Source organism: Serinus canaria, chromosome 2 (assembly GCF_022539315.1).
Source record: "Serinus canaria isolate serCan28SL12 chromosome 2, serCan2020, whole genome shotgun sequence".
NCBI lineage: Eukaryota > Metazoa > Chordata > Aves > Passeriformes > Fringillidae > Serinus > Serinus canaria.
Genome location: NC_066315.1, coordinates 66,129,307 through 66,143,651, shown reverse-complemented (window position 1 = coordinate 66,143,651; position 14,345 = coordinate 66,129,307).

Sequence of the window (14,345 nt, the reverse complement as noted above, 5' to 3'; positions counted from 1 at the left end):
AATGGGTGCTCACACTGCTTGAGGGTTTTTGAGCTGCAACAGAGTAATGATAATCAATAAACAGTAATAATATTAGCAGCAAATAATAGGAGGAGGAGATCAATGTGAGGTAGCTGCAAACTGATGTAACATGGAAGGGGGTTGTATTTCATGGAATCACAGAATGATTTGGAGTCAAAGGGACCTTAAAGATCATCTAGTTCCAAACCCTGCCATTAATACCTCCCACTAGAAAAGCCCCATCCAACCTGGCCTTAAACACTTCCAGGTTGCCACAGTTTCTCTGGGCAGCCTGCTCCAAGGCCTTTCCACTCTCACAGTAAAGAATTTCTTCCTGATATCTATCTAATCTAAACCTACCCTCCTTCACCTTAAAGCCATTAGCCTTGTCTTATCATTCCATGCCCCTGTAAAAAGTCCCTCTCCAGCTCTCTTGCAGGCCCCCTTTGGGTACTGGAATGCTGCTCCAAGGTGTCTCCAGACCCTCCTCTTCTCGATGATCAGACCAAACCCTCTCAGCCTGCCTTCATAGGAGAGGTGCTCCAGCCCTCTCAGCATCTTTGTGGCCCTGCTGTGGGCTTGTTCCATTAGGTCCATAACTTTCTCGTGTTGGAGGTCCCAGAGCATTTCTGTATGTGCTTCAATTTTAATTATTTTCAGTTTAAATTTGAACTTCAAGTCCTTGAGCTTGCAATAATGAAGTGGGTAATAATCAGGACTCACCTTGTACATTTTCATGAAAAACAAAATAATTCATTGTGCACATGTGTCCACAGACACATATCTGACCTTTGTACCTGCAGTGGTCTGTGCTGGTGTAATACCAGCCCTCAAAACCAGCAAGACAGGCTCATCCTGGCACTGCTCTGCTCACTGACAAGCTGCTGCTTGTAGTCAAGCAACCCGACAGGCAGAGCTCACTTCAAATTTTGTCTCCAGACTCCTTCTTCTCCACATCATCCCATCACCGAATGCTTCACTCTAACATCACCTCTTCCACAGGACTAACACAAGGAAGGACCCGGCTGTGCTCTCCGTGTACTTGTGTAATGTCCATTTCATTTCCTGGGCTAGTTTTTGTTTAGAGCCTGTGCTGACTGGTTGCTCAGCTCACTTTTATGCTACAAAGGCCATCCTTAGAGCCAACAAGAATCACTTCTTAACCCCTCCCTGCCCCCCCCCCCAAAAAAAAAAAATTAAAATTAGAGATATCTTTTCTTTGAAAAATTTTAATTGCTTTCTAGAGGTATTATCTGCCTCAAAATTACTCTTCAAAAATTCTTTATTATGCATACATGAAACAACTACAAAAGATTCAGACTACATTTATTGCCAAGCTAGAAGAAAGGACAAACCTAGAGTCTCCAGAAAAGCAGCTAATCACCTGAATCAAAATAAAATTTCAAATCACTAAGATTAAATACAAAGGGCAGTAGCCCTTTTTTAAACAAAGTTTCTTTCTGTGGTGTTCAAATTAAGTGACTGACTAATTATGCATTAAAAAAAGGAAACAAAGAAAAAAAAAAAAGACAACTGCAGATTATTTCCCTCTTCAGCATACGAAAATGTCAACAAATCCCCTAAAGGAAAAGGCAGTATCAGAAAGGGTGAGAATGACTAATTTTTAGACCTTTTGGAATACAAGTGTGATACAAGGAGGTGAGTTGTCTAACCACAGAAAGTACCTCCTGCTGTTAAGAGAACAGTTTCTTTTCCCCAAGAGTGTATTTTTGATCTGCTTTTTCTCTGTACATTTACCATACTTAAAAATAGACTTTTAAATTACAGATCCTCTTACCTTAATTAAAAATAGACTAATTAAAAGGTATTTTAGATTTTTTTTTAATGAATGTGTGGAATTAAGGCTTCCATCTATGGTACATACCACAGAGAAAGGGACAGCAATACATCACCACTTTCAGTAGGAATGTGTACTATGTAATAACGTTCCCTAGAGGAACAGGTACAGATTATAGTTAAGCTCTTTTGAATTAGCCAGAACTACTGCTAGGTTAGAACTGCCAATAAGAATAATTAGAATAATTAGTTCTCTGAGATTACCTCTTTCCTCTCTATAAAATGCTAAAAAGTTTAATATTGCTTATATAAGTTAGTGTTTCCTGCTTGCTGATTTGCATTTTGATTAAAACTCCATTACTTTGTCCAACACCTCACTCCAGCTCCCTGCTCCCTCTGCCTGTCCCAGTGTAAATGTTATGGAATGGCTGAGAAGGCAAGACTTAGGGCAAAGAGCCCCAAGGATGAAGAGCCACCAACATGAACCACTTAGGCTTGCTGCAATTGCTTCTCACTGGTCAGCAGCTCACAGCAACTCATTTTGGGTGAGAACATGCATCAGGAGGTAAAAAACATTAGGAAGGACAAAGCTACAGATGGTAGCTGATGGTTGCAAAGACAGATCTAAACTAACCTCCTAATGGAGAGGAAATTGCCAATACGCAGCAATTAGCCCACAGCGTTTATTAACATGAGAGCTCATCCTGGGATGTCACAGTCATTGCTGATTATGACTCCCAGTGAATCCTATAGCCCCTGTGCACATATGCCATTTCCCAATGTCCTCCCAAAGTTTTCTGGAAGCACCACCTCGAAATCTTTGCAGAGAAATAACCCTGATACCTCAAACCTGGCCCACTGCCTCTTAACTCGCCATGCAGCCAGTTCCCTCTGGCTAAAAGGCACCACCTTATTCCTGGTGGAAGCTTTGACCTGCAGAAGAAAAACAGGAAAAACAAATTATTTATCCACATGTGCTTGGCCAAAGAAAGTCCTTGGTGGGTAGTATATGCTCAGGGAGGCTGTGCAATGCACAGGTCTGATGTAAATGCTCTGTAGAACCAAGGAGCCTAGGACTGAAAAAGACCTCAGAGTAGATGAATTTTATTCCTCATTCTGCCAGATAATAGCATGGTACAATCCTATTTGTGAACTGTCTCAGCTCTTCTTTAAAACAAGCAAATGGTCAGTGGGGTTTTTTTTGCCTACGCCTCTTTGAAAGTTAGTCCCTTGCCTAGGATTATGAACTTTTTCATAGTCAGCCTATATTTACTTATAGCTCATTCATACCAGGGCATTTCTCTGCCGGCATTGTCTTTTCAATGAAATATTTTTTTCCCCTCTGACAGTATTCAGAGGAAGCAATGACATCCTCTCTCTCTTTTGTTCTGCTATACTAAACATACTATATGGAATGCCAACAGCTCCCATTCCGTTCATACCATCCCACAAATCTCCTGCACAAATCAGACTGGCAAATAAAAACAATCATTCATCCTCTCATTCATTCCCACACAGCTGAGCAGCAAATGTGTGCTCTAACACTTGCACATCTCAGTCATCTTACCCCCAGTGTTAAATGCATTTCAGAAATGGGACTAGCATCTAATCTAAGAGTTTGACTATTTTGCAGATGTTTCCCTTTCCATTCATGTGACAGACGACTACTTCCTCTCAGTGACTCAGACCTGAAAAGGTGATATTATATACGCATTCAGTTTGTTTCAGGGTTTTTTAAATGTCATTTTATTGCTGACAGCTAAAGCAATATACAGCAAAAGACTGCCCTGCTTGACAGAGTCCAGAAAAAGGCACTCTGACACACACCCCCACCCTCTGCCTGGGCTGCAATGACCATGACATAGCGGAGTTCCTTAGAGCACCAAGGAGGGCAAACAACAAACTCACTACTCTGGACTTCAACAGAGCAGACTTTGGCCTCTTCAGGGATTTGCTTGGTAGTATATCATGAGATAAAACCCTGCAAGGATCCCAAGAAAGCTGGTTAACATTCAAGGATCCCCTCCTCCAAGTTCAGGGATGATGCATTGCAACAAAGAGGAAGTCAGGCAAAAATTCCAGGAGGCCTGCATGATGAACAAGGAGCTCTTGGACTAACTAAAACACTAACACAAAGCCTACAAAGAGTGGAAACAGGAACAGGTAGTCTGGGAGAAGTACAGAGAAGTTCTCCAAGCAAGCAGGGATCAGGTTAGGAAAAACCAAAGATCTGAGAGAATTAAAGCTGTCCAGGAACATCAAGGGCAACAAAAAGAAAAAAAGGTTCTTTTCATACCTTTTCATGTTGGTGATAAAAGGAAGAGTAGGGAAAATGTGGGATTTCTTCAGAAGGAAACAAGAGACCTTGATACCAGAAAGATGGAGAAGGCTGAGGGAGCAGAAGACATTTTTGCCTTGGTCCTCACCTGCGAGGGGGCCAGTGACTCTGTCCGAGTCACAGAAGGCAAAGGTGCAGACTGGGGGGATGTAGACCTGCCAGGAGGCCAGGTTCAATCAGCTGAGCCCAACTGACCAGAGGGATATGACCCACCACAGGATGTTGCGCTCATCAATAAAAGCTGGGAGAAAGAAGGAGAAAAAGGGAAGTTCAGAGTTATGTAATTTTTCTTCCTAAGTCACTGTTATGGAAGATGGAGCCCAACGCTTTTAGAGACAACTGAATATTTTCCTACCAATTGCAAAGTGTGAATGAATCCCATATTTTGCATTGCTTGTGAACACATCTTTTGCTTCACATAATAAACTGCCTTTATCTCAATCCATGAGTTTTCACACCTTGAGCCTTCTGATTTTCTCTTCCATCCCACTCAGAGGGAGTGGGCATGAAGGTGTTTAGAGCCAGGCCCCCACTGGAACCAAACCAGAACGTTTACTCAAACCAAGATACTTTTTCCAATCTTTTTTCTTTTTATTTTTTTTCCCCTTCTTGTTCGGGGAAATTTTTGAGGAAGTTTTCTAAAACTACCCAAGCTGTACCTTCCAGTCACAGTCAAAGGCTGTACTGAGAAACTCTGATTTAATACTTGTTCACAATCATTTGCAGACACTCAGTGTACAGCAGTAAATGCTATTGGAGCACAGCTGACTTCAAAACACTGCACAAAACCTGGAAAATCAGAGCAGGTTTTCCTACATATTGTATGATGTGATAGTATCAAAGCAAAGGGAAAAGCCACCGGGTGCTGCCATTTGCATAAGCCAATCATTTACAGCAAACACTAGTTATTTTAATGTGTCATTTGTATCTTGTGTGTATCATTTAACTTTACCATGTAAGTGTAGTTTTTTCATTAACATTCCATTGTTAACTCTGCCTCTAATTCACACACACATACAAAAAGACAAACTCTTATATGCAGCCCGCTAAGAGACTTTTAAAGCTCAAAATAGAACAACTTGTATTTTGACAGCTGTCCTTTGAATCCCAAACTATAGCCCCTCAGGGGACACAGCATTATGTAATTTTAGTGACAGCCCAATTGTCATTCAGCTAGAAAGAAGGATGTTGTGATCTCAATGGAAAAGAAAAGCGATACTGCCATCTGTAAGCTTATAGACCTTTTTCTTCGGTAATTTGTACCTCTCATGAAGGGTTAGGAGTGGAAATTACTACAAGCTGTTGAGTAAAATGACATCACTTTGCCACCCACAAAATGTTACGAGTTTGTCAGCCTAGCAAATGGCAGCAGCAAGGAAAGAGCAGTCTCATGGCAAGAGAGGGCTCTTCTCTCTGGAGGAAACATATTCTCATTGTGCTGTCCAGCCACTGTCTCTGTGGGACTCTGACCACCGTGGCCACAAACCCAGTTTCAATGGTTGTTCTCTTCATTGTCTGCAGGAAAATAATATATAATTGCTGGAAATGCTGCTCACTCCATGGTCCTCTGGTTTTTATGGTTCAGTCAAATGAAACTGAATTTTGTTTTCAGGCAATTTACTCTCAATTGTAAGTCACTATGTGGCAAAATTAATAAAGGGAGAAATTCACGTTTGCAATTAGAAGTTGTTAGGAAGAATAGGATAATATAGATTGAAAATTTCATGGATCATAAAGAAGGAATTTCCTGCTATTAATTCTGCAGCTGCTTTAATGTAATCCTCTTAATGATGGAATACTGGAGGCTATTTTTTTTCCATGGTTGAATTCTCTTCCATTACACTGCACACACCCTCTTAAGTAACCTGCAGCTGCTTTTATCTGCCAGTACAAATGCTAATCCATTGTGATATTTGACACATTACAGAGCCCCTGTGATTTCTCCACATACCCTAAATAAAACCAAACTGAAGCCCAAGAAGTGGTGGCTGCAGGCATGAGAAGAATTTTAAAATGCTCTGACATATTGAGAAGGTGAGTGAAGATTAGGGGAAAAAAACCAAAAAGCACATCTGTAGACAGACTTACTCACTCATAGTTTTTGGCCAGCTCTACATGCTGTAAAGCAGGAAAACTGGTTTTAATTATTTTTTAATCAGCAGTTTCTCCCTGATCTGCCCTGCGCTCTTCTGGTGGCTCATAACCAGCATACTCCAATATCCACCCAAAGAAAACTTGGACTCTGATGTTACCCCTTGAAAGCCAACTGCAATTAAGGGGACCATTAAGAGCAACTTTTTTCCCTTAGTTTTTCTCATTTGAACATTGACACCACCTCTCTTTAGTAAAGAAGACCTAAAACTGTAAGGACTGGACTGGGAAGGACTGTAATTCTAACTGACAGGGCTGCCATTACTTAATGTTTGTTTTATACTTGCAGTATGTCACATAATCTAATTTGGAAGTTTTGGAGCACTAATGAACTTCTTTTCCCTGCAACAGCTGAGTCAAATGCAGTCCTCACAGCTTCAGAGAAGCAAAGAGGGATGTACAGACATTAGAAAAATAAAAAAAAAACAAACAAACCACCCAACCTTTTAAATGGGAGCTAGCTGATTTGGATCTAAACACAAATGCCTTCATTAAGTGCACTTCTCTCCCTTCAAAGCTGGCTGTTCTTGAGAGCATGAGAGCAGCTGTAACCTGTGCTGGCTGGCAGATCCCACCTGAGCCTGCTGAGTGAATCAGGGACCACAGAGCACACACCACACTCAGCACTGCAAAATGTCACCTACCAGGGAGCAACCAGGCTGCAGGGAGAGGAGCTCTCAGAAGGGGGCTGTCAATATTTACACCTTTTTGCTGGTAGATTTACTCATGGCAGGTAAGGCAAAACTCATCAAAGGGGCAAATATTATAGAGGATGCTAATACCTTGGTAAGCTGGACACTTTAGCAAAGGCAAATAAAAAAGTCTTGTGCTTTAAAATAAGGGATCATGTCCTAATCTAGAGAGTAAAGGATGGTGTTCAGGAGGCAAGAGCTTCACAAGGCACTTGGGAAGCATTTTGCTACACAGTGAGATGGCGAGAGGCAGAACATGGTGGGACTTTTCCCTAGAAATGAAAGAGGGGAAGGGAGAGCACTCATGGAAAAAGAAGGCAGGAGAACAGAGGTGAAATGGGAAATAGTAATGTCACAAAACTCAAGAAAAGACAAATCTTTAAACAAGATGAAGTCATCAAGCAGGCCAAAGGTAGCAGAAAAAACCTGCAATCATTGCCCTGAACACAGAGAGATGTCCACAAACTCTTTGGAAATCGATATAACTGTATTTCTAAAGAAAGAGAAAATACAAGATGTTGGCACATGACAGTGATAAGACATAAATCTTTTGGCTAGACAATGATTTAGCCAAATTAGGTCTTTTTAGCTTACTCTGAGGGATCTGTTCAACTCCTGCTTGGTGGGAAAAACATCTAAACATGATGCAGGCTAAGCACTGTCTTCAACAGATTTTTTACTACTACTCCTTTACAAGATGGGAAGAGGGGCTGTGGTAGGATCTTTGGAAGTTTTTTCAGATGCCTTGTGATCAGTGCAGTTTCATCAGCTTTTCTGTCATTCTCCTGTGTGTCTAAATTGTTCCTAAGCAGAGACTTTTGCTTTAGGAACACTGTGTCCCTGTGTCCCTGCCATTTCAGCTTGCTCTAAACTGCTTTAGCTGTCAGAGAATTTGGAATCATTATTCTTAATGAAAAAATAACTTTTTTGGTCGAGAGAATTTAATCTTATCTCATTTCACGAAGTGGGACCATATTTCTAGTACATTTGGTTTGCTAGACAAGTATTAGGTGTCTGTATTTCTGACCTAATCCTTGGGTAAATACTACTGAATCAGTGACTGTAGCTTTAGGCACTCAGCTAGGGAGAAATTAATTTTCTGACCTGATGTTCTCAATGAAAATCTGAGGTACCTCAAGCAGTTTAACAAAACTAAACATGCTGCATTTTCTGTGAGGGCTCAGTCTATGAGATAAAAAGCAAACCTTTCCTTGATTGCCATCCTGCCAAGACACATAGACTGTATGTGTGCCTACTGCTAGAAAACATTAAATATTAAACAAGTATTATCCCTTGGTGAAAGCTCAAGCACACTTAGTTAAAGCTCTGAATGTAGAAAAATTAATATATTATAATTACACAGTTACACAGTTTTATAATTACACAGTTTCAGCTCTATACATTTTGAACAACTTTGATTTTATAGAAAATCTTATGCAACCAACCACACAAGGGCAGTTACTCTGAAATTGCACAGTTAACTATTCTTTCTCCTCCCACTTAGATTCTGAAAATGAGGGAAAGACATTCAGTTATTCATACATAGTGCTGAAGTCATCACTGAGGCACAAGAACTCCAATGTGGTGTCCTACAGGAAAACAGCAGTAGCTTGCAAAGAGGCTGGAGCAACAGAAGTTACTGATGACTTAGGACATCCTACCACCAACCGTTGAAAAATTTAATCTATTTTTTCCTCTCCATCTCAAGCAGAACAACATTCCATTTCATCAGAAACAAGGAGGTACCAAGAGTAGTCCAGGTACATTCAACCAGTGGCATAAACCCACCAAAATTCCTGTTTCTGTGGAGCCACCATAACTGAAAACCCTTCACCAGGGAGTACTGCCAGTTCCTCATGCTCTGTGGCAGGTCATAATATTCCTCTCAAAGACAGTAGGTCACCAGCAAAAGCCTCTCTAAAGTTTCATTCTCTAAAAGCCTTCCAGGTAAATAAAGTGCCTTTTCCCCCACCTATTCTGCTACTCAACTTTCTGTTTGAAAAGAAGGGGGAGGGGGGGAGAATCTCACTCTGTTTTACAACATTAAAAATTAATGTATCCTCACATATCACTAAGTGAACTTGTATTCTACATGCTGATCAATGATTCCATGTACTCAAAACCAGCAATTGCCTCAGGGTCTGATTTTCTGTCAACTGAAGAGCTCTCGACCTCTGCAAACAGAAGAAAAGAAGCCAGAACTGCTTGCTTTTCATGTGTACAAAGCACTAGGTGGAGTCCCTGATGGCAAACAGATCCTATCACTAAGTCAACAACACAAGGTAGGCATTTAACAGCCATTCCTGCTGGCATGGGACACGAGGCAACAACAAACCAAGTGCCCTTCTCACACTGGAAAGGAGGGAAAGCACCTTTATTCTCACACCAGCAAGACACCCTACACTGTGGATAAATTTTTTTATTCAGATTACTAAGTTAAGTTCAATGAATATTAAATTCTTCAGGAATATTGACTCAGCTTTGAATCACTATCTCAGTTTTGCACTGTGCTCCACAAACATCAGGAAAATAACAGGCAAGGGCTAAGCATGTTTTGGAGGACAGGGCCAGGAGAGGGAGGAAGCCCAGGGTTAAAGTGAAACACTTGACCACTTGACAGTTAGACTCTTCATTCAGACATAATGAATCCATTTTACATAAGTTTAAATGAACTCTATTGTAAATCTGAAATTACTCAAGCAAAGAACAGGGCTGTGTGCCCTGTCTACAGAGTACCCCTGCTTCAAGGTATTGCAGTGAAAACAACCATAAAGAAATTTTTAACATTCACCATTAAGGCTTATGTGCCAAGGAATGTTTCTGCTTAGAGATTCATGTGATGGACTTCCTTTGATTGGAAATATCTACCTGGTTCTAGGACCTGAAGAAGCTTTCAGCAAAAAAAGGAATCTCAGACTTTGAATTAACTGCCATAAAATAAGAAGGCATAAAAAAATTCATGAAACCATCTTTTTCCTCCATGTCTGAATGAGATGGATCTGCATGAATGCTGCCTGGAAAAATTGACCATATCATTTTGACCATAGCATGAGAAGAGAAAGACATTTTGGCCATGCTTCAAGGCATGCAGGAGCTATCCAGGGGTTTACAGGCTCTGGATCCTGTTTGATACAGAGCAGATCCTCCTTGAGCAGGCAGCAGCTATGACACAGGCACTTGTTTCATCCACTGAGATGTGGTCCTGGCTAAGGTTTGTTTCCCTGTTATCTCAGAGTGGAGGCAATCTAGGGTTCTCTAGATAAGGCTGTGTACATAAGGCTTGTTTGGACGTGGAAGTTATTTTTTTAATGGCAGATCCTGCTTTTAAAGCTGATCTTTTATTGGCAGCCTATGACTGACAGGCAGCTGGTTTGAACCTCTGGTACTCCTGGCAGACAGGCACTGCCTGTGCAAAGCTACCTCAGTGGCCATCAGCCAAAGGATCCAAACCAAAGACTCCAATGCTACCAGGTCTGGAGTGGCACAATGAGCTCAACATCTTCCTATTGAGCCACGGTACAGTGACAAGTCTGTACTTTTGATTGTTTGAAAAGAAATTTACACTCAATCCGCAAGAGTGTTGTAAGGACTGATTTATGAATACTTGCAAATTATTTTGGAAAAAAGATATCAATAGCAAATAAGTTTTATTGAGCACTCCAGCTAGCAAATGAAGGAACAACTTCTAGCATATGGTTAACTTTTGCTTCATTCTTCCTTTAAGTTTGTTGCTTCCTGCTCTTTATAGTCACTGAAATTAGGGTGAGGTTACACCTCTTAAACAACTCTACTTGGACATTCCTACTGTGTAGTAAAATATGAAAACATGGATTTTACAATGTGATCCTGAGAAATCATGCTAAGAAATAAGCTTTGTGATATCTGCTGTCACTCTTAACATCTCTTGCCACAGAGACACCTGGCTTGGGGCCTCTGTTTTGCAGATGAAGTTCAGGCAGCAGAAGAAGGAAGTGCAGTTCCTTGAGAGAGCTCCATAAGTGTCACCAGCTTTATTGCAGTGAGTCACCCCTCCGAGCCTCTGCGTGCTCAGCACCTGCCAGTGAAAGGACACTTCACCATTCCAGGTACTCCTGCACAGCAACTACTGCTCTTGGACTACACTTACAACAATTATTGCTTGTTGGAATCCCAGTCATAAATTTGAGATACATACCCAAGCTTTCACAAGGTTGGAGAGCACATTGGCATCCAGGGCTTTCCTCACTCCCATCTTCAGCGGCTCCTCACTGCCTCCAGCTGATTAAATCTTCAGCAGTCATAGAAAATGGGACATTGTGGAGAAGGATATGGGGATTGAAATGTCACATATCTCATTCTCTTCATGCTGAAGTCCCACTGAAACAAATGGACCTGGTTTTAGTGTGTAAATCATTAATTTCACGTGGCAATATTGTGCAACATTGCATGTTTATAACCATTCTTACAAGGCACCTCTCTGACATGCCCGGTACCTTAAGACATTGCATTTTCTAACTTTGTCAACGTAATAGAGAGGGAAATGGGAAAGGAATCAGTTCATAAAAGATACTAAAATTCTGAAAAAGGCTTTGACAGCAGCTTCCAGATACCATCTTCTGAACTGAAACCTCCAAACCAAGCTGCCACCCCACGCACACCTTTCTTTTGGTGGGGGCTGTCCTGGTGCTGTGTGTGCACCATGTCTCAAACTCTGGGAAAGCACTTGGTGTCCTCTTAATGAAGTAAGAAAATTGCTTTTCCATGAGTGTTAATTATTAGTAGGAAGGAGTTGTCCAGCTCAGAAGTATCTGTTGAAAAGTTAAGCAATCTTTTAGGTTTCTGATCTCTTTGGATCCTTTTGGAGGATGTATTCTACAAAACCTATGGTTCTGGATTAAATTAAAATAGTTCTCACCTTGACCTGTAGCTGCAGGGAGGGTTATTTGCCTTTGCCACTTTCAAACGCTATTTTGGAGTAACATCATGTGCTCCTTCTCAGCCAGCACAGTGAGCATGTTTGGGGCTGTTTGTTCCTCAGTCCCAGGAACTCCTACCAGGTGCATTTGCCAGGTGCTAACAAAATAACGCTCCAGGGAGCAAGGAAAACCACAAACAGCTGTGTCTGCCCATGTAGAATGTGAGATAGCAGCTGTAGGGGTTACTCATCTTCTAGAGTCTTTTACTCTGCCAACAAATAGAAGGTCACTACCTGGTGCAGTTACCAGCTACACATTTTGGGTGTTGTCTTTAAATTTGTTAACATTTGTGGTAAGAAAGGGCATGAAGAAGGATGAGATGCCTGCTTAGTGTCCTCTGAGCCAATGTTACTTCTGTGTGTGAATAAGAAACTCTAAAAGAAAAAGCTGAGGGTCCCAACAAAATGCTCCCCTCTGATCCCATGAGAAGGTGTTCAGCTTCCTCTCTGCCTACATTCTCTTGAGAATCAAGTGTAGTTCATCCTCCTCATCCATATTTTGCTACTGATAAGACAAGAAATCTACAACACTTTCTAGAATTACATAACATCCATTCAAGATGGAGAACTGCATTCCAGCTTCCTCAAATTCTTGTGAAAAGCCTTAGAATTCAAATGAAAAGCAGAACTGAATCTTCGGCAAAGTTAAGATGATGCCACAAAAAGGAAACTTAAGGAGATATTAGATGGGAAGGAAAGGGGAACAGTGAAAACACAACAGGCAAATGGAATCAATAACACATCACAAAAAAAAAAAAAAAAGTAGGTCAAAACAAAGGACATCAAATAACAAACAGATTGCAGCATTGCTCATGCTTGTATGGCTGATTGCTTAGAAACACACGAGGTAAGGTAGTGGGGTGAACAGCCCAATGCCATCAGGGGAATAAATACTAAAGGGCTTTTAAAGCCGTGGTTGACCTGTTGACTCTGGCGTAATGCTGGGAACAAAGAGACACTCAGCCCCCACTCACCTGGCTGAGGTAAGTGATGGCATAAGCAGCTCCTGGCCCCACCACTCCTTCTCCCTGCTCATCCCTTCCCTCTTGTGCTGGCACAGCTGTGCACACCTTCACCTGACTGAGCCCATTGGGGCACCAGCCCTGCTGCAAGCCCCTGGCACAAGGGAAGGGCACCACAGCCACAAGGTGGGGAGCACTGCTGAGCCCCCTCAGGGGTTCTGGCAGCTCATGGAGCATCTCTGGCCTTGGCTCTGCAGCCACTGCCTGACAGTGCCTTGCAAGGTGGCTCAGTCACCAGCCCATAGTGCTGGTCTGCCTGGTCATTTAGGTGTCCCAAATGTCCTTGCATGGCATGGCAGTGTCTTTAGTCAGGAGCAGGGGTGCTACAATGAAGAGGTGAATTTCATTCATAGCACTGGCTGTGTTGATTTCTTCCAAGAGCAGTTGCATTTTGAAAGGAAAATATTTATGTTTGTCGATTTCTTATTTTGCCTTGTGATCTAATGTACGTGTTTTCTTCTTTCCTTCCTTGGCACCACACTAGTTATTAGTTATTTATAGAGCAAGCAAAAATGGGATAAACTCTTAAAAAAAATAGATATGGGAAAGGTGTGGTCTCTGGTGCTAAAAAATCTGACTTTATGGGGTAAAGTGGGAGTGAGAAGGCTGGAGGTTGAGATGGGCTCATGAACAAAGATTACAGCCTAAGTACATTTTGGATGTTCAGTTTGTACAATAATATTGGTGATTCACAGGAAATCATTATTTTGCCATCCTGAACTCATACCTCAGAAATCAGTAACTTTTTCATCTCCTGGTCTAGTGGTTATGAAAAACTTCATTGCAAACCATCTTCATGGTGTTTTTTAACCTCTGTTGTTTCTGCTGTGAAACAAAAATAATGTTAATAGTTCAGTAAAGTCTAACTTTAGAATTCAAAATACCAGGAAATTTAAAGTTTAAAAATTGATAACAATTTTTCTGTCCTGTGTTAAAGGAACTAGAGTCTTAGATAAGATGCTTCATGGAAGCCCAATCTGAGATCTGAAGTGAGAAGCAGCACGATCAAACAAATATAAGTGGAGCTGGAATTGAATACTTGTTTGGGGGGGAAGCATGTGTCTCTGTGACCAGTGCAAAGAGCATGTTGCAAGCTGGAGAATTATACATGGTACAATAAAAGCTCAAATGAGAAAGCCAGATGAAGTTGTGGAACAAAACACTCATCAGGAAAAAAAAAGTGGAAGGATCTCAATACAATCTAGCTGTATTGACAGGGAAGAGGGGAAAATAACAAAAAATAATCTCTACCAAGCCAGATTGGAAAGATGGTTTCTGACATTGAGTCACATCAAGAAGTAAATTTGATTTAAGGCATATAAGAGATGCAGAAAAAATTGCACACTCCAATTTCTCCTTAATCTGAAATGGGTTTAGCAGTATGAAGGCCA